This window comes from Hyperolius riggenbachi, chromosome 1 (genome assembly GCF_040937935.1).
Source record: "Hyperolius riggenbachi isolate aHypRig1 chromosome 1, aHypRig1.pri, whole genome shotgun sequence".
Lineage (NCBI taxonomy): Eukaryota > Metazoa > Chordata > Amphibia > Anura > Hyperoliidae > Hyperolius > Hyperolius riggenbachi.
Genome location: NC_090646.1, coordinates 477,137,840 through 477,160,010, shown reverse-complemented (window position 1 = coordinate 477,160,010; position 22,171 = coordinate 477,137,840). Strand labels below are relative to the sequence as shown.

Below are 22,171 nucleotides of genomic sequence, written 5' to 3'. Positions count from 1 at the left end.
AAAATGAAATAAACCAATCAAAAAATAGTTACTTGTGCTGCTTCAATAAAGCAGTCCACGTATTTTTAAAGTCAGATAAACATATCTGATTGTGACTGTACAGTATATGATGTGTACACAGGAATCTCTTAAGGGGCCCATACACCTAACAATTTTCCCGCCGATATACAGCAGATTCGATCACTGTGTTCGAATCTGCTGTGAAATCGTTGCGCAAACGCTGACAGAACGATCGACTTCCGTCTGAAATCAATCGTTCCCGTCGATTCCCATCGAGCCGTCCGTGCGGAAGATTTTGCTCGATCGCCGGCGGGTCGGGAGTGCATCAATAGCGGCGCTCGAATGCCCGACGACCGATGCTAGCGGCAATACATTACCTGCTCCGCCGGCGCGAGTCCCCTGGTCTCCGCTGTGTTCTTCTCCGGCTCTAGGTGCCAGCTGGCTTCACTTCCTGTCGCGGCAGGAAGTTTAAACAGTAGAGCGCCCTCTACTGTTTAAACTTCCCCCGGCAAGAAGTTCAGTGAAGCTGGAGCCGAGCGCGGAGAAAAAGACAGCGAAGACCGGGGGACTCGCGCCAGCCGTATCAGGTAATGTATGCGGGGGGGGGGGGGGGCGCGTTAGGTCCACAGATGGTGAATCGATTTCTGTTTGCAGTAAAAGGCAGCCATACGATCCCCCTCTGATCAGATTCGACCAGAGAGGGATCTATCTGTTGGTCGATCGGATGGAAAATCTACCAGTGTATGGCCACCTTTATATATACTAAATAACATCTATGCTGTAAGAATAAAGCCTGATGTGCAGCCGTGTCACTAATAGAGATGGTCAATGAGATGCAAAGAATTCTGCGTTGATACTGATTTATGCAAATGTTTGCAGTCTCTTTGCAAATGAAATCAAATAATTTGATATGTTGTTAAAATTTGGTTTGCTGACTACGAATTAAAGGGTACCTGAGATGGATGAAAGGAAAAGTTTTATACATACATGGGGCTTCCTCCAGCCCCCTTCAGGCCAATCAGTCCCTCGCTGTCCTCCTCCACCACCTGGATCTTCTGCTATGAGTCCCGGTAATTCAGCCAGTCAGCGCAGTCCGGCCAGGTGCCGCTCCTACAGCCAGGCGCATTCTGCACCTGAGCAATAGCAGGTGTAGTACGCTCCCGGCAGCGGAGTGTGTGCATGTGCACTACGCCAGACTGGCTCAAGTACCTGGACTCATAGCAGGCTTGCATAGTGTCTGATTAATGTTCAGGGATTCTGCACCCTGTAAACATACCCCTACTCAGAACTAGATGTAGCTAGTATAGTTTAGCTGACCTGCAGGAAACATCATAGGGAAATTACACTGATGTGATTGGAAGGACAGCACCTCTTGCACTTTTACAGGTCCGATAGGTTGTAGTAATAACTATGCCCACACTATTCGCCCAATTAGAATGGTTCAAGTTGTAGAGGGGGCTGTGACTGGAGAATTGTTCCTTATGAGGTTTCCTGCTAGGTCACCTAAACAATACTAGCTCCTATTCGACACTGCACAGAGAGCAATGTCTGACATTCCCACATTGCAATAACTGTAAAGGACAACTGAAGCATGAGGGACATGGAGGCTGCCATATTCATTTCCTTTTAACCTCCCTGGCGTTGAATTTCCCGAGGATTTCTGTGATTTCTGTTTTTCCTGTAACTTGCCACAATGTGTCAAGCAAGGGTCTAGTATACAGTGCAGGAGAGTATTCACGTGTATGCACCTCAATACTGTTCACAGCATGTACTGGCGTGTATAACCGTCAATACCGCTAGGGGCGTTAAACAATACCAGTTGCCTGGCTGTCCTACTGATCCTCTGCCTCTTATACTTTTAGCCATAGACCCTGAACAAGCATGAGCAGATCAGGTGTTTCTGACATTGTCAGATCTGACAAGATTACTTGCACCCTTGTTTCTGGTGTGTTTCAGACACTACTGCAGCCAAACCCATCAGCAGGGCTGCCAAGCAACTGGTATTGTTTAAAAGGAAATATATATGACAGCCTCTTTAATCTCCCTAGCGTTTTGATTCCCGTGGCTGTGGGAGGGTTGTTTTAACCTAATTTTTTTTTCCTTTTTTAATCATGTAGCTAGCTTAGGCTCAACACACACCATACAATCTTGGTTGTTCAATCTTACCACTTTCATGTAGTATAAGAGCTTATCCAATCAATCATTTAAGGTATTTTCAATCTGTTGGCCCTTATACTACATAGATTTGGTAAATCTGTACAACCAAGATTGTATGGCGTGTGTTGAGCTTTAGCGCTAGCTACATGATTCCCCACTTCCCTGCAGCATCCCTCCCACCCCTCCGATCGCCGCCGGCGATCAAGCCCATCAGGAAATCCCATTCTGAAGTGGATTTCCTTCAGGGCTTCCCCCTTCGCCATGGCGACGAACGGAATGACGTCATCGACGTTGTGACGTCACAGGGAGTCCCAATCCACCCCATAGCGCAGCCTGGCGGCGATTGGCCAGGCTGCGCACAGGGTCTGCGGGGGGGAGGGGTTACCCTCTTTCGCGGCAGATCGGAGAAACACGCAGCTAGCAAAGTGCTAGCTACGTGTTTCAAAGAAAACAAAATTATTCAAATCGGCCCACCAGGGCCTGAGCGGTGCCCTGCGGCGTTACTGGACGAGCTGAGCTCGTCCGTAACGCCCAGGAGGGTATCTCTCTCACTTTAGTTGTCCTTTAAGTCATATGCATTCTTTGCACTGCTCAACTTAGTGTAATTAATGGGGATTGTGTGACAAATTATGGCAGTGCAGATGGCTGTACATTGCAGTTAAAAATCAACAGCCTCACACTTCTAATGTGAATATGACCAATCACAAACCTGGTACATTCCTAATGGTGTGGGTCACCCCAAGCTGCTTAGTTCTAATGTATTTAATGGAAAACAGTACCAAGACAACATATTGCTAAAAATAAAAATGCTTATTTTACAAAAGGCATTTTGAATTCGATGCCAGCAACATATATTCCAACAAAAAGTTGGGACTGAGAAAAAAAAAATTGGGAAAAAAAATGTGTAATACTAAAAACACCTAACTGAACATCTTACAACTATTAAAGTTTATGCTATGTAACCACTGAAAGATAGGTGTGTGAATCACTCGATGAAGCAATAGTGCCACAATCTATTTTTCATGATATCTACGCGATGTGATATGTTGACTGGCGATATGGGAAACGATCTGATCCTTGAACAATGCGAAACTTGTGATAAACACCATAGACTTTGTGGACATAGTGTTCAATAATCATTCATAGCTCTGTACACACTGCGTACTATGAATGATTATCTACCAATGTGATCAGTCACGCCAGTCATTCAAATCAGCGCAAAAATCATTGTAGATCGTTCATCAAAACACATTGTTTGCTAATTTTTTCACCAGGATTTTGGAACAATCTGTTTTTTTTTGCAAAATTTTTTTATACAGTAGGAGGCTTTATATTGACAACAGGCCAGTAATACAATTGGGTATAATAAGAGCCTCTCAGAGGCCGAGTCTAATGGCCCATACTCACGTGCTACAATTGTCGCCGCAACCACGTGGCACGCGCGTGTTGAGGCGACAGGTCGCCCGTGAGTATGGCGTGTGCGCCCCAAAATGTCGCTTCTCGAAGCTGTCGCCGGAACTTCGCCGCAACTGTTACTAGTCCACGTGTGTATGCGGACTAGCGACAGCAACCAATAGGGAACGCACAGAGCTTCCGGCGGGGGGGGGGGTTTGGATGTCGGCGACAGCTTCCGTCGCGTCAGTAATCCCTCTTCCATGTGTGTATGCAGAGGGACCCGGCGACGAAGTGTCGTGCACACGCTCCCGTGTGCTAGCGACGAGGGACAAAAGTAGCCCGTGAGTATGGGCCATAACACAAACAAGGATGGGTTGAGGTATACGTATATATTAATCCTGAAGATAAAATTACAAAGAACTCGGGAATTTCATCATCTACAACACATAATATAATTAAGGGATTCAGATACAGTTCTTTAGTGGAAATCAGTGCACTTCCAAAAGCCAGGGTCTAGTCACAATTTTTTGCCTCTACAAATGCAAGTTCATATGGTATGGCTAGCTTGCACATCTGATAAAAGCACAATTAATGCTTAACAATATATAGGCAACATAAACTATCAATTTAGGTAAAGGCCAGTGCTAGTCTACTTTAGGAGACCCAGCAAAAAACTCATCGGGAACAGTCCTCCAAATCACAGTACAAAGCATTGATTGGCCAAAATGTGTAGGTGTGGTTCATTCAACCAATTGGAAACCTAGCAGTTCGAGAGGGTGCCATCCACCCAATCTTGTCAGCTGAATTTCCCTATGAGGGTTTCTGCTGGGCCCCCAGAAGTAGACTAGCACTTCAGCAAAACAGCATTCTGCATATAATAGAAAGCAGTAAATTAACCCAATGGATGCTGTAGATGTAGGCGCACTAAACTGCTACAAATCACAGCCAGACCTCCACTCTCCTGGCAGACCCATACTTTATTCTGATGAAGAGGGGGAGACCCCTTCAAAACGCATTATAACCTCTCCCTGCTCAGTGTAATTTTAAACAATGATATCTCTGAAATAAAAGAGCTTCTTACTTATTCAATTGCATCCATATCGGTTTGCGTGGAGTGGACTGTTTGATCCAGATCTGAACCTGAAACTGTGGTGTATGTGTGAAAAGGGACCAGCAGCAACCTGACACTGTGATAACAGACAGAGGAGTATTACACCTCAGTGTAATGAATTGTTTCAAGAGTGATAAAGATTTCTCCTAACCACGGACTGTGTTCAAACTGACTTTGGGGGTCTGAATAATTTTATCTATGGCGGTACCAAAACAACCATTATGCTGGGAATACACTATGAGACTATTCAGTCGATTTACTATCTGATCTTATTTTCGATCGATTTTCTTATCAATTCCCATTCACTTGTATGAGAAATCTATCAAAAAAAAATGTTGGAAAATAAGGACATGTCGGAAATTACCGAACCATCCATCTTCTGAAAAATGTTATGGTGTATTCCCAGCATTACTATGAGCATTCACAGTAAAAAAACAAAACGCATGGGTATGTGTTTTGTGATATGAGTTTTTAAAACCGCTGGTTTTGTTGCATTATTTACAAAAACACGCATATAATGCAAGTCAATGGTGATGCAATGTAATGTGGTTTGTATGCATTTTTTTTATTGCAAATTTCCTTCTGTTTTAAGAAGGCAAATTTCACCAAGCATTGCTTATTAGTAGGAGGGATTTTCTTCTCTTTTATCCCCTATACATTCCTAGTGGTTTAGGTCACCCAGAGCTGCTTGGTCACTATGTTTATTTGAAAAATAAACAAAAAAAAAACAAAACAATGTTTTTTTATGTATTTCCGCTTCCTGCTGTCTTCCTAGGGATCTGCATAAAATGCATATCAAAAACATATGCAAAGCATTTTTTATATGCGTTCCACAAACGTATTAAAACAAAAAGCAAGAAAAACACATGTAGGGAAAAACGCAAGCGCAAAGAAAACGCACACACGCATATGCAGTGGAACGCAACCTTTTCTGCACTTTAAGTGTGCACCCAGCCTGAAGATGTGATACTATGTAAGGAATGCAGGTCTGATGGTACATACATTCAGTATGCACACACCGCAGCTCTGCCTCAGCTAGCCAGGATGTGAAGGTTTTCCTAGGTTCCATATAATTAAATAGCATACACATGCACGAGTGTGTCCCACTAGTAAATATTCGCACGAGTTTGGTTGCTCTCTATAAAAAGGCAAACATAGCAAAGGCCGGTGAACATGCGGGATCTGGGAGTCTTGCACTTACACGTTTTCCGGGTTCTATGTTTACAAAGTATCCAAGTATACACATGCAGTCCCCGCTTACACACATGCTGCCGCGGCTGCCCAGTGAGCTCTCTCCTCCCCACACACATACACAGAGCGCAACCTAACCCACTCTACACTCCACCCCTTCGCCTCTGCCTACCGCCGCTTCCCCGAATCATTGGCTCGCGACAAAGTCACTCACTCCAAAAGCATATGGCTAGGGGTAGGTTGAGAGATCAGCGCCTCCTCCCACACTGAGGCCTAGTGGTTTCCAAGGGAAGAGCTAAACCAGCCTCGATTTACCATTGCCCGGCACCAGAGAATGAATGAATGCCGGGCCTAAATGACACATTCGGGAAGTTGTGGGGCCGATCGCCTGGGGATAGCAGCTGGAAGTCAGCCGGCAGCATGGTGATCCTGGGGACATGGGTCCAGACGCGGCACTAGCCTGCAATAACAAGCTCTACCACTCCATCCTGTATGTGAGCAGCCCACACCGTCATGCACAACAGAGGCATGGCAACCAAGCTAGGCAGAGGAGACGGGGGACACTTACAGCAACACACAGCCTCTGGCTGCTACTCTATTCCTACACAATTCAGCAGCAACACCCATCTTCATGTCCTGTGCATATTCTCTACAGCCTACTTTCTCAACTTGTGGTACCACGTCTGATGGGTCCAGGCTTGATATAGTTAATTAACTAATAAATTTAGAGTTGAAAACATGATACATTTTATGCAAAACAACACAAAATTAATATTTTAGCTTGGTGGCAAATGCTTGGAAATTGTAGTGCCATGTACTACTAATATTAAACATCTGTGTCAAGGGTACTTGAGATAATCTTTACCGTGCCAGGGGTGATATACTGTACAAGCACAAAAAGGGTACATACTAAGACAATGTTGAGAAACACTGCTCTAAAAATACAGCTACCAGTATAAAATCACCAAGCCATTCCTTTATTATATGGGCAGAGAACAAACCTTCATGGGCATCAAGTTAGATGAAACACTTTTACACATTACAATATACAACAAAACAATCTATTTGACACCTAAGGCCCCGTTCACACTGCACGCGTACCCATCCGCGTTTCGGGAATGCGTGCAGGAGGCAGACATCAGACAGTGCATAGACTGCACTGTCTGATGTTCACATGTTCCGGACGCATGCTGCACGCATTTTTTGCAGAAACGCGCGGCTGACCCATTCACTTCAGTGAATGGGATCAGCCACGCAACGCATACAAACGCAGATGGCGTGCGTTCGTATGGGTTGTGTCCCCAACGCACGGCCGTCCGCGTTTGCTAATGTGAATGTGGCCTAAAGGGGCACCCCAAATGGTATGGAAAGAATGACATAAGGAATTAGTACTATTGTACCCACACAAGGGTCAACTGTTGACTGCAAATGGTTTTCTGTGCTGACCACATGTAGCAATCTGTTCAAATCTGTCCACTTACTGATTTATAGACAAAATATTCTATATGGGGTATGGTGTAATGGTAATTTTGTAATATGGCTTACGTGCCACCTATGTGACTTTAACAGTGCAGCGGATGCGTTGCAGTATAACTGATTGCAGCATGGTAATGCACTGCAGCTAAAAGCAAGCGTAACAGTAAAAAAAGTAAGCATACTTTTTATTGACTGCATGCTTCACTGTACCCGGTGAAACAATCAGATACGTTGCAACACAGCAGTCACGATCCATTGCGTTCCTGCTATCACAGGGAATGCAATGGCCACTGTGAAAGTGGACTGTGGAATATAACATGGCGATACATAGCAATACAGACAGTGGTATACACAAAATAACACTGGTACATGATATAGAATTGGTAGACACAGTAATTACAGTGACAAGATGAACAAAATATATAGCAAATTCCAAAAAACAAAATGGATGAGAGACCTGTCCTTGCTAGATTACAATCAAAAGGGTTCTGCCTCTAACACAGGAGACCAGGGTTTGAATCTCGGTTCTTCCTGTTCAGTAAACCAGCACCTATTCAGTTGGAGACCTTGGGCAGGACTCCCTAAGGGCTGGTGCACACCTCGAGCACTTCTGAGCGCTTTTCAAAATGCTAGCACTATGGAAATCACTTGGCTAATGTATTTGAATGGGATGGATCACACCAGAGCAATGTGATTTTCTTACCCAAACGCAAACACGGGTCCTGAAAGATTTTAGGCAATTAAGCCTCAATGTTAAGTATAGGAAAGTGGAAAATCATTCTAAAAAGCATCAGAACAGAGCTGAACAAAAAAAAAAATTGCTATATCAAAACACTAAAAATCTCTAGACATAGTGAGAAAATCGCTAAGCACATGCCTAGAAAATCGCTTAGAAAAATAATTTCTAAAAACGCTGAGCGTTTGACATTATGCTAGCGCTTTTAGGTGTGCAACAGCCCTAAAGGTGGGTACACACGTCAGATAAAAGTCTTTGGAAAATGAAAGATCACAGACCAATTTTACCCCCTTCCATGTAGTATGAGAGCCATACTCTACACAGTCTATTCTATGGAGCTGAACTCCCCATCAGATAGAAATCTTTGCAAGATGCTGCACACAAAGATGCTGTACACATGCAACAGATTATTATCTGCAAAAGATCAGTTCCTGCAAAAGATCCGTTCCTGCAAAATGCATTCATTGTCTATGACATCTGCAGATCTCATACACACCTTGTTTAACAGACCATCATCTGCAGATCGGACAAGTATCTGCAGATCTGAAGATCCAACCTGGTGGATCTGATCTGCAGATAATTGTCCGTTAAACAAGGTGTGTATGAGATCTGCAGATATTCTAGACTTTTAATGCATTTTGCAGGAACGGATCTTTTTCAGGAACTGATCTTTTGCAGATAATAATCTGTTGCATGTGTACAGCATCTTTGTGTGCAGGATCTTGCAAAGATTTTTATCTGATGGGGAGTTCAGCTCCATAGAATAGACTGTGTAGAGTATGGCTCTCATACTACATGGAAGGGGGTAAAATTGGTCTGTGATCTTTCATTTTCCAAAGACTTTTATCTGACGTGTGTACCCACCTTTACACTGCTACTGCCTATAGAGCCCATCCTAGTGGCTGCAGTTCTGTGCTTTGAGTCCGCCAGGAGAAAAGCGCAATATAAATGTTATATGTCTTGTTAACAGGTATATAAAATGTATACCAGAGCAAAATGTACAAATTACCTTTTTCCTGCGTCACTGTCACTTAGATTCAGTTCACATTCATTTTAAAAAAGTATCCGTGGTTTCTTTTTGGGGCCCGGGCCAAAACCGGAGCCACGGATACAAATGTTAAAAATAGCAGCCGTCTTCACTCTCTTCAAAAACGGATCGGCAGGGAATCCGCTTTTGAAAACTGAACGAAGGGTCTGGATTTGCAGGGTTTTCATGTACCCTGGATACATGCAGGGGTAGTGAAAGCCATTGTAAAAACGGTTCTCCCCCCACACAGACCGCTTTGGACACAGAAACTGATCCGTTTCCAGTGTCCCAGCCCTGTCTGTGGGTGTAGAGGGGAGACCCCCCTCCCTCACCTGGGTCCCCCTTTCCTCGCTCCCCCTCCAGCTAGTTTCTTTTAAAATGTGTCATTCAGCAAGCGGGGAATTCACTCACTTCCTTGCGTTCCACCGCTTACCGTGTCACTTCCTGCAATGCTTCCCTGTGTACTTCATTGGGCGGCATTGCAGGAAGTGACGAGGCGAGTGGTGGAACAAGAAAGTGAGTGAGTTCCCAGCAAAACTGATTTTAAAAGAAACTAGCTGGAGGGGGAGTGGGAAGGGGGAAGCCCATGCTGAGCGATTTTTTTTTTCTAATCGCTCTGTGTGTTAGAAGCGTTTTTGTAAGCACTTTAGCAGAGCAATTATTTAACCACTTTGTCCTCCTTGGCGTAGTTCTACGTCAAGGAGGACATGTGCGCTTCCGGCCACGGATCGTTAGCCCAGGAATCAATGAATCGGGCCATGGTGCCCGATCACCGATTCCTCTCCCCCGCAGAAAAAGCAACAGCTTCTCTCAGAAGCTTCGCTTTTTCTGCCTCCTATGTCCCTCTAAGCGTACATGTTACGCTTAGAGTGATGTCATGTAAACAAACTCAAGGTTGCCATCTTGTGGCCAAAAAGTAAAACTACATCTAAATGTAAAAAAAAAAAAAATAATACACACATATTTACCCAAATCAAATACTATTTACATCCCACCCTCCCAAAAATACCCACATAAAATGTTTAATAAAAAAAAAAAAAACACAATACAAAAAACAACAACAAATATTTACCTAAGGGTCTAAACTTTTTAAATATCTATGTAAAGATTAAATATTTCTATTTATTTTTTTATAAGCTTGTAAATAGTGATGGATGCAAAATGGAAAAAATGCTCTTTTATTTCCAAATAAAATATTGTCGCCATACATTGTGATAGGGACATAATTTAAACGGTGAAATAACCGGGACAAATGGGCAAATACAATACGTGGGTTTTAATTATGGAGGCATGTATTTTAAAACTAACTATAATGGCCGAAAACTGAGAAATAATGAATTTTTCAGTTTTTTTCTTATGCTTACTGTTAAAATGCATTTACAGTAAGGTAGGTCTTAGCAAAATGTACCACCCAAAGAAAGCCTAATTGGTGGCGGAAAAAAACAAGATATAGATCAGTTCATTGTGATAAGTAGTGATAAAGTTATAGGCTAATGAATGGGAGGTGAATATTGCTTGGATGCATAAAGTGAAAACAACCGAGGGCTTAAGTGGTTAAATCACTTCCTGACGTCAGTCGGGAAGTGATTACTTTTCCCCCCTGGAAATTAATAAATACAATGTATTTATTCATTAAAGCGCTGGGGAAATCACTATGCAAAGCTCTTTTTGAAGCGCTTTGCGGTTTCCCTATACCTTCTATTCAGGGCAAATCGCCCTGAAAATGGTACGTGCAGCGCATTTGTCAGTGGCAAGGAAATGGAACGCCCCAATGAGAACTCTCTCATTGGAAAGCATAGTGTAAGCGCTTTTAGGGCGATTTGTACAAATCACCTGCACTTAAAAGTTCCAAAAACCGCCTTTAGTGTGAATAAGCCCTTAGTGTGTGCGAGACAACACAATAACTGTTATTCTGCAATGCAACTGATGCACTGTGAATTAGCCCTGAATGACAATAGCTCAGTCCAACTGTTAAATTAGTCTGCAAATGAGTAAGGTGGATGGCCAGCATCTTTGATTACATCCTTTCCAGGGAGTGATTTTGTCCAGTAGTAAATATGGAGAATCCCCACGAGGAGATGTCTGATTTTTTATTACCTACTGTAATCAATAGTTACCTCGGAGAAATTTTATATTGCATTTTAATCAGGGAGCAATGTACGTCTTAAAATATCTACACATGTATTTTAAATTTGACAGTAGTTTTTGATAGTGGTGCTGTAATCTGGCTGACCCTGGCAATGCACAGCTGTAGGTATAGTTTCACCCCTTATGGCCAGTATGATAGATGGTCATGTTTCTATATAATTCAGAAGTGCATTACAGAAAATTGACAAGATGCGTGAAGTTTGAAAAGTAAAATTCTACATTTCCATTTGTAAGCAGAACCTTTTTTTAAAAAGTTTGGCAGCAGTAAAAACTGGGTAGAAATTCTACCATCTCCTCAACAGAGCTGGTCAGTGGGATGATAATGAATCCTTCTTGTATGCATATTGTACTTAGCTTGGAACTGGGCCAATTAAAATCACCAGAAAGTTTACTGCATCGGCACAATTCCAAACTGCATACAATTTGTGTTAAATTTACATGCAGGCTAGAATTATTAGCATCTCACTGACCACCACAATATTTAGAAGGTTTATTTTTCCATTTCCCTGTGTCAGCCACACCTCCTGACTAGATAGAAAGGGAGTGAAATTCTCCAACTACCACAGAAACCAAACAAATTTTGTAACCCTTTTCCATTTTTGAAACCTCAATAAAAGTTGTGTGTGAAGTTGTGGGCTTTAACTGATCCTGAAGTGAAACTTGGCAACAACAACTAAGTTCAGGCAGTCCCCTACTTACAAACAGGTTCCGTTAAATTGTAAGTTGAATTTGTTTGTACGTTAAAAGAATATTTAAGTGAAAGAATAAAACAATGATTTTAACTTACCTGGGGCTTCTTGCAGCCCCCTGGAGTCCTCCTGTGCCCACAACGTCTTCCTGGTTTCCCTGGTAAGCAGCGGTGACCCCCACAAAGCTAGCCTGTCGCCGTGAGTTGCCGGCTACTGCGTATGCATGGCCCTGAGCTGCACGCCATTCTGCATATGCGCAATATGTGGTAATTGTTGCGGCGAATGTGCAGAGTGCACCCCACCGTGGGAGTGCCAACAGAGTGTGCGCGGCTCAGGGCTGCGCATGCACAGTAGCTGGCGATGGGCCAGCTTTGTGTGGGCTGGCCGCTGTTTACTGGAGGGAACCAGGAAGACGTTGTGGGCACAGGAGGACTCCAGGGGGCTGCAAGAAGCCTCAGGTAAGTAAAATAGTTTTGTTTTTTTTTACCCCACTTACATATTCCATGTAGTCCTGTGTTAAACATGGTAAAAATTGGATAAAGGATTTATTTTCGGACAACTCAGGTTTTGGACATATAGTATAAAATTATGTTCTTTGGCTATTTTCAATGTACTTTTAAAGTGTTTTTAAAGGGAACCTAAACTGAGAGGGATATGGATTTTTCCTTTTAAAATAATACCAGTTGCCTGACTCTCCTGCTGATCCTGTGTCTCTAATGCTTTCAGCCACAGCCCCTGAACAAGCTTGCAGATCTGGTGCTCTGACTGAAAGGACAACTGAAGTGAGAGGTAGGCCCAGTGCACACCGAGCGGTTTTTGGAGCGATCCGCCGGCCGCATCCGCCTGGAAAAATGCTTGGCTAATGTATTGCAATGGGATGGTGCACACCGGCGGTTTGAGGTTTTTGCCAAGCCGCAAACGCGCCTCCTGCTGCGCGTTTGCGGTTTGCTAAAAAAACCTCAAACCGCCGGTGTGCACCACACATTGAAATACAATAGCCAAGCGTTTTCACTGGCTGATGTGGCTGGTGGATCGCATACAAAATCCGCTTGGTGTGCACCCTGCCAAATATCTGCTCTCTGCTCCCAAAACCGCTAGCGTTTTGACGATCTGCTAGCAGTTTTGGTGTGCACTGGGCCGTATATGGAGCCTGCCATGTTTATTTCCTTTTAAGCAATACCAGTTGCCTGGCTGTCCAGCTGACCCTCTGCCTCTAATACTTTCAGCCATAGACCCGGAACAAGCATGCAGCAGATCAGGTGTTTCTGACATTATTGTCATATCTGACAGGATTAGCCCCATGCCTGTTTCTGGTGTTATTCAAACACTTCTGCAGCCAAACATACCAGCAGGGCTGTCAGGCAACTGGTATTGTTTAAAAGGAAACAAACAAGGCCGCCTCCATATACTTCTCACTTCAGTTGCCCTTGAAGTCAGACTGGATTAGCTGCATTCTTCTTTCAGGTGTGTGATTCAGCCACTACTACAGCCAAAGAGATCAGCAGGACTGCCAGGCAACTGATATTGTTTAAAAGGAAACATCCCTATCCCTCTCAGTTTAGGTTCCCTTTAACTACTTATAACAATTTATACAATACTGTAACATTTAACAAAAATACGTAATAAAAAAAAACACAGTATTAGATATTTTGTAAATTAAGAACTTTGTATCTCTGAACGGTAACTCGAGTGGTTTATAAGTAGAGTACTGTCTGTATATAATAACATACATAAACAGAGATTGACGTGACTGGAGAAAACATGGCAAAATACTTGCCACAAGTCTATTTTAGGGGACCTAGTGGGAAACCTCATAGGGAAATTGCAGCAGCAGCAGCGGCTGGAGCAGGTGGCTGTCAGCTCGCCACCGGCCTGATCCAAATACCCAGAGTCCCCTACATCCCACTTCCCACTGGCTCCTTATAGGGGCGGAGAGCTATCTGTTAGGACGTGTCCAGCAGGAAGGCTTCAACAAGGAGGGTAACGTTACTTCCATCTGTCGGGGCTCACCAATATGTCGCTGCTCAGCACCCCATGCTTTAGTCTATGTGGGGAGGTTTGACACTGACAGGCCTCTATTCACAAAGCATTACTGCATTCAGTATTGCTCAAAACAGCCGATTTGACCGATCACCTTCCCAAATTACAATTCACTAAACCTATCACTGCACAGAAAAGCAGAGTTCCCGACTAGTGAGGTAAACTACTGACTTATGCAGGAATTACCTCAGGAAATGTCATTTCACAAAGATTTCCGCATTTAATTTACCAAGCAAAAGTGTTCAGTATTTTTCTCCAGCTCACAGCAGCCAATAACTGGCCAGACAGCCAATAGGGAGAGCCACACAGCCTGTTCTCACTATGATTCGATGCGAAGGGGTATAGGTGGGTCTTTCAGAGTAGAGTGCAGAGGACGCTGACAATTCTGAGGGCTTTCCTGCATCCCTTTAGATGTGTAAATCTGTATTCTAGCATACAGAAGAGCTCCCTTGGTGGCTGCAGCACATCTAAAGGGATGACAGTAGGCAATGGACAGAAAACGTAGTCACACACACAGCTCAATGCCTGCCCGCTGACCTGCTACATGCTGGTAAGTGACACTCACCGAGCAGATCTTAGTGAATTGAGGCATGTTTGTTCGGTAAACTACCAAAATTCTACCTCATTTCTGGAAAACTTTAGTGAATTTGGAAAAAAAAAATTTAAAATACTGAATGAGGTATTTTACCGACCAAATTGATTTTACCTAACTACCCATTGTGAATAGAGCCCACAGTGTCTGTAATGGGGATCATCCCAGAGGCGTGCACTCCTCAGCACATGGGGTTAGAGCCACCACAATTGGACAATATCTCGCTATTTGCACCCATCATGACGTCATGCTTTGGCAATATGCTTAGCTGGGCCCGAAAATTTTTTGATCAGTTCAGGAATAGGACAAGAACCGTTTGCCCAACAGGTGTTATAGCTGGCAATCATTGGTTTTAAAGGGTGTTATTTGCTTTTATGATTCCTTGTCTGTGTTTTTGATAACATTTGGATTATTTAACCTCCTTAGCGGTATGCCCGACACTGTGTCGGGCATACTGCTCACTTGCCTCAGGAGTCCCCCAGGATTAATGTAACAGATTGCATGGCTGAAAAAGCTTAAGCTAGCACTAGGCTAGCTAGTATAGGTAACCAGCACCCCCTCCACCCCCCCATACCCTGATCCAGCCACTTAATCAGCGCAGCCTCCCTGCACAGCTCCAGTCGCTCTATAGGGAGGATCGGGTCTGCGCATGACGTCATGACGATCCTCCCCATAGAGAAGAGTAGAGCTGTGCAGTGAGGCTGTGACGATCGCTGAAGCCAAGCTGGGTAATGTATTAAGTGGCTGGATCAGGGTATCAGGGGTGATCGGGGGTGCCAGCTTCTTATACTAGCTAGCCTAGTGCTAGCTAAAGCTTTTTCAGCCATGCAAACTGTTACATTAATACTAGGGACTCAAAACCTGCAAAACCTCCTGAACGGCGTAACAGTCAGGAGGTTAATAAATTTCAAGTGTATAACCCTGCGCTCCCTTATAGTGTTATTTCCTCATAGTGAAATTCCCCTAATGTGATTGGGTGAAGAGCACCCTCTCGAACCTTCAGATTTGGTTGTAGTAAACTACATCCACATTATTCGCACAACCACAACACATTGTGCTGTAGAGCAGTGGTCCTCAAACTAAAGCCCGTGGGCTGAATGTGGCCCCCTGAGGCTTTTTTACCAGCCTCCCACACACAAACTATATTACTTATAGTTGCGATCAACTACATCTTTAAATATTGGTGGTCCGCATATAGAATAGCAGTGCTGGCACCACCCATCCACGTGTAAGCCAGAAACCAGTAATTCGCTGGTTTCCAATCAAATTCAACATCAGGTGACACTGCTGTCCAATTGGACTGGAAGTTGTCACCTGGGTATGCTTTACTGTCTGGCCCGCATTTTATGTATACACCGGGCCCCCAGGCAGTCTGAAGTATGTTGACCCGGCCCTCGACCCAAAACGATTGGGGACCCCTGCTGTAGAGGATGCCTTCATTGAAGAACTATTACCAGTAAGTTTTCCTGCTAGGTCCCCTAATGTAGACTAGTGCCAAGTGCTTTACTTCCTAAGCTAAATTCAGGAGCAGAGATAGTCAATGGTATGTAAATCTTTTCTACTTGCATTAAAATTTCACGTTAATTGTATACAAGAAGAAATTATTTGCATCTCATTGATTAATCTCTACTCAGGAGATGTAAAGCAAAGTCCCCATATCTGGCACCGACAGGTATCGCCTGATGCTGGATATGTGTGCTTGCCGGTTGCTTGAGCAGCCGGCTAAAAAAAAAAGCACAAATCTCCTCCTGCAAATACTTACCGGGACTCCAGCGATGTTGGGCATTCTCCCCATACCTCTTCGCTGGCTTCGAGCGACTTTCTGGCGTCCTCCGTGCATGCAAGTCACATGACCCGCATCTGGTCATGTGATAAGATAGCTTCCATGCACCCCGCCGGAAAGCTGCTAGGAGCCCGTAGGGAGGTATGGGGAGACTGCCAGACATCTCTGAAGTCCTGTAAGTATTTAAAATGCCTCCAACCCCCCAAAAAAATGCAGTCCTCATTATCCCATAGGCATGCCTGTTAGTGGAGACTTCCGATTGCCTGAATTCTGGATAACGTGCACTTTACTGAACATCTGTTGCCAAAAAAATTCCATCAGCTTTGTCTTTTCAGCACTCAATACTAGTAGTATAATGTTATAGATGGTTTTGTTGACAAACATGGCAGCTCATGAGTTCACTTTGCTTTACTTTCAGTTTCACCAACACATCACTACAGGGATGCTGATAACTACAGCATGTATGCAGCTTGGAATTTGGCCATTATTTGAAAAATCGCTCTGCAAAATCCCGATCACTAACCACTTAGCGACTATTTTAAAAAAAACAAAAACATTTTTTAGTGTTAACTAGGCCTCAATTCTCACACAACAGTTTGAACCTATTTACACACAATGGATAAATGTGCCCACATACATCTCTTGTAGTCACCTTGGGTAGCAGTTTACTACTGAAAATGTACAAATGAGCCATCTACCAACCCAACGATGCTGTTCTATAGACAGAACAGTAGTTGGAAAAGTCATAGCTTTTAGCAAATCACTGAAGGGGAGGCCATCAATGTAGGTGAAAACATACTCACACTGAGGGCCATATGCAATTCACTTTTTCACCTGAGTTTTCTCCTAGGAGATAACTTTTCATCTTCTATTTAAAATAACTTTCCAGCACTTTTTAACTAAAAAAGTACAAACAAGTAATTGAAAAAGTACTATCAAAATTATTTTGAGTATTTTCTTGCTTGCTGATGGTTTAAAAGGCATTTTATTAACAAATTTTAAAATATCACCTTAGGCCTCGTTCACATCATTTAGCGCAGATGGCTGTGCGATTGGAACGCAACGCGTCCGATCGCACGCCATCTGCGCTGCGCTGCAGATCCCATTCATTACAATGAATGGGATCTGCGCTGCGATTCCCAAAAATGCGTGCAGCACGCGATAGCGCAATCGCGCTGCCACGCAGCGCATTTGATGGGAACGGTAGAAGGGCTGTCTATTCCCTTCTACCGTTCTTGCGTGTCGCACACTATACGCGCTGCCAAAATGCGGACGGCAGCGCGTATAGTCTGAACGAGGCCTAAGAGAAAACTCAAGTGAAAAAAACGAATTGCATATGGCCCTGGGGGCCATAAGCAATTCACTTTTTCTCCAAAGTTTTCTCCTGGGAGATAATTTTTCATCTTTTATTTAAACTAATTTTTCAGCACTTTGCAATTGAAAAAGTACCAAAAAGAAGGTGAAAAGTACTATCAAAATTATTTTTAGTATTTTTTTGCTTGCTGCTGTTTTAAAAGGCATTTTATTTACAAGTTGTAAAAATACCACCTAGGAGAAAACTCAGGTGAAAAATGTAATTGCATATGGGCCTAGGTTTTCACACCAGAACTCCTAGGAGTGTGTAAGGGTCTCTCAGGCCCCATTCACACTAGAGCGTTTTGCTGGCAATTTCTTTTCTTTTTAAAGCGCTAGTGGAATAAAACCCTATGGGCCCATTCTCACTTGGGCGATTTGAGTTAATCGCCGGCGATTAACACAAATCGCCAAACGCATAGCCTGCACCATTTTCAGGCGATTCCCCGGCGATCGCTTTTCAGTGCTATAGAAGCGCTAAATGTGATCACGGAAAAAAATCGCTGCAGTGTCCAGTGATTTTTCCACGTTAAAGTGAATGTTTACCGATTCTAAAAACAAAAAGTCGGATACTCACCTAAGGAGAGGGAAGGCTCGGTCCTAATGAGCCTTTCCTCTCCCGGTGCCCGGTCCCGCGCAGGATCCCCCGTGGCAGTATTCGACCAGTTCGGTCAAATACTGCCACTTCCGCATGCCTTCGGGAGCTTTCGGGAGCACTCGGGCTCCCGATGACACGGCCGCTCCATACTACAAATGCGCGAGCGCCCTCTATGACGCGCTCGCACGTACGTAGTATGGAGCGGCCCGTCTTCGGAAGCCCGAGTGCTCCCGAAGCCTTCCGAAGTCCCTGCGGCGGCGGACGCGAACGGGGGAGCCAGCGCAGCACCGAGGGCACCGGGAGAGGAGAGGGAAGGCTCATTAGGACCGAGCCTTCCCTCTCCTTAGGTGAGTATCCGACTTTTTGTTTTTAGAAACGGTACCCATTGGCTTTAAATCGCGGGGAAAAAAAAAATCACTCCCGCAAAGCGCGGGCGTTAATCGCCAGCGTTTTGTGCTTTTAAGTGTGAATGGGGCCTAAAGGACCAAAAAGCCCTTTTATTAAAATGTTATGCAAAAAGAAAATAACCATCATTTTGAATGACTAATATTTTTATGTGCACAGTTCAAGCCTTCTTCTAGTCGAAGATCTAGATATTATTTTCTGAGGACACCACTGCAGGCACAAAAGGTTTCAAAGATCAGTGTAGATCAGGGGTCTCAAACTCAATTTACCTGGGGGGCCGCAGGAGGCAAAGTCAGGATGAGGCTGGGCCGCATAAGGAATTTCACAATCGCGGCGCATCGCCGCCTCTGCCCGCCCCTCTCACTCTTCCTTCACAGAGAGGGGCGGGGAGAGGCGGCGATCCGTGCGGCTATTGACGTCAGGAGGGGCAGAGCTGAAGCTGAAAGCTCTGCCCCTTCCAAGAAATGCGGGCGGATTGCCCCCCGGGCGATTTGGGGGCTCTGCAGCCCTCGTTTAGCGGCGGGGATGAGGCAGATTACTTGGGAGCACTGAAGCGAACTATAAGGAAGCTTTTGCCAGGGAGGCCACAAAATATTGTATCGAGGGCCGCAAATGGCCCGCGAGTTTGAGACCCCTGGTGTAGATAATCTTTGGCAGAGAATGTTTGTCTAAGCATCTTGAATGGCTAATAGAGAATATGAAATAAATAATTTATAATATACCCAGTCAGAAGTCCAGACTTTGTCAGCTTCCAGCACAATAGGCTGTTATTGATTTAACCTGCAGTCTCCTCAGGCACGGAGCAGTGCTTTTCAGCGTTGCTAGATTTGGGCGCAGCCGGCGCCTCCATAGACTTCAATAGGAATCATTCCTATTGAAGCGCTCAGTGAGTAACGTCGGCTCCGTCAGAAGACGGAGCCGAGGTTGCTTAAAAACATAATAATTCGGCCTCCAGCAATCGCTGGAAGCCGAATTATTTCATTCCCCCACTATCCATGGCGGCCTGAAGGGGGAATAGTAATTTAATCAGCCCGGACTTGTGCAGAAGCAGGATCAGCCATATACCGCTGTATCCTGCGCCCAAGTCTACCGGCGCCGATTTCAAATGTACTCCCTCAGGCAGATTTACCCTGCGCCTTCCCCCAATCCAAGCAGCAATCACATCTATGTTCCTCAAAACTATCTCTCAGAAAACAGATTTTTAGATTTGGTTTTGGAGATGAGCATTAAAGAGACAGTAGTTGAAGTAAACCGATTTTCAAGTCAAACAGTTACCGTGTGTTTAAGAAATTAAATTTTTTTTTTTTATTCTTCTGCAAGTTTGAAGTTAGAATTGAATTGAATGCAACTATACCTCACCAAGTTATATATCAAAACAGATACTAAATTTCCCCATGAAATTTTTTAAGCAATTTAAGTTAACAGAATTGTACCTCCAAAGTAATCTACCACAACAACTAGTTGATCTATGAACATGAAGAAGAAATATTTATATTCCAAGCTCGCTTGGCATGACACATACAGAACTTGTTCTTTGGTACAAACTGCACCAATGTATTTAATTACAGTTTATCATTTTACTGTAGTAATATTTGGTGCTGTGGTAGGCAGACTCACAATACTAGATAAAGAAAAGCTGGAGTTGCTGATGTTACTTGTAATCGACTCTGACCCTTTTCATAGATTTTTGGATACAAGCTTGCGTCAAAAAGAATAGACAATTGAAACTTTTTATTAGGAATGTTCCCCCTCTAATATTTTATTGCTGTGAGAAACAGAAACTTTCCAGCCAAAGACACAGAGGTCATGAGCTTCCCAGTGAGGCATCCGTGATATTAGTATGCAATGATGTGAGCTGTGTAATTGCTACGAGTATGGCAGTAAACAGTTGTCAGTGTTAGGACACATTTCCAGCCCTATGTGCGCGGAGACCATCGCTGACTAAGCGCTCCTGCGCAGTGCGGGAAGGAAACACCGATATAGGCACAGTATGTCGTCACTACATGCCCATCTATACTCATGTACCATACAATGGCCCATGTGCACCCGGCTAATGTACGACCTGCCTTCTAATATATCCAAATGGCTCAATATATTTACGTGATGTATGTTTCACTCATACCCCCTCCCCCACTTCTCACCTGTGACCCCACTCTGTGACGTCAACGCCCCCGTCTCACCTGTGACGTCACACTGTCCGGGTCTCGGCCGCTGTTGACCCTTTATGAGCTGGTCCCGGCTGAGCCGAGCATGGACGTGCAGCGCGGTGAAGCTCAGCCTCACACCAAAACGCATTACGTCACACCTGTAACCGTTCAATGGCAGGCCACTCCAGGACTTAAATCCCACCCCCTCTCAAACTTTATTGGTCTGGCAAAACATCAATCAACGCTACGATGTGACGTCATGCACAAAGGGTTAGATTGCGCTCTCCAGGAAGTACCTACGGAAATGAAGCCAGAAGGACCCTACAGTTAGGGCTGTCCTAGTGCTGCCTGCTTGGAAATGAACTTGCGCGCTTCAGCTGAGAAAAGGGAAGAATTTGCATATGAAAGGAAATGATGGATGCTGTTCTAGTTGTTGTGTAATAATACTAATAGTAATAATATTTTTTCTTCCATTATTATTTCCCAACTAAATTGGTTTAAGTGTAATTCCAATATGAATGTCACGTGGTGTTAATAATTAAATATTAAGATTATATTGATAGAAATTAACATTATTCTACAGGCATGCTTATTGAAAAAATAATTGATGTCCTTTTGCAGTCAAACAAAATCCCCTGCAATTAAATGTACCGAGTTTGCTATCATTGATTGCTAATTCACAATTGATGTATTCATACCTCCCAACGTTTTGAGATGAGAAAGAGGTACACTTACCACTCCCCTGATCACGCCCCTGGCACACCCCTAGTCACGCTTACCATAAAGATTTCATAACAAAAATATATTGTTTTATAACTTAAAAGACACTGGTCCTTTCCATCCTGGTTCATTTTCCCTCATATTAAAGAGAAACCGTGACCAAGAATTGAACTTCATCCCAATCAGTAGCTGATACCCCCCTTTACGTGAGAAATCTATTCCTTTTCACAAACGGATCATCAGGGGGCTCTGTATGGTTGATATTGTGGTGAAACCCCTCCCACAAGAAACTCTGAGGACCGTGGTACTCCTGGCAGTTTCCTGTCTGTGAACCTTGTTGCATTGTGGGAAATAGCGGTTTACAGCTGTTTCCAACTGCCAAAACAGCAAGCAGCAGCTACATCACCTGCCAGCAATAAAAATGTCACTATGTGATAAATGTCAAAATGTTAATCAGGGATTTAAAAGATTTTACAATGGGCAAACACTGAATAAATCATTTATACATAATTATTGTAAAAATGAAGCACTTTTTTATTACATTATTTTCACTGGAGTTCTTTAACATGTGAAAATAAGAAATATATCAATTTAAAGGATGGC

At 43.8% G+C, this 22,171-nt stretch overlaps 1 protein-coding gene across 1 annotated transcript in view; it reads right to left on the bottom strand.

Annotated features, from left to right (window-relative positions):
- CHD8 (chromodomain helicase DNA binding protein 8) overlaps positions 1–20,994 on the bottom strand; it is a 130,783-nt gene extending 109,789 nt beyond the window's left edge. The window contains 1 exon segment of the mRNA XM_068241428.1: positions 20,843–20,994. The gene's annotated coding sequence lies outside the window, so the exon portion shown is untranslated.
- Between the last annotated feature and the right edge of the window lie 1,177 nt (positions 20,995–22,171).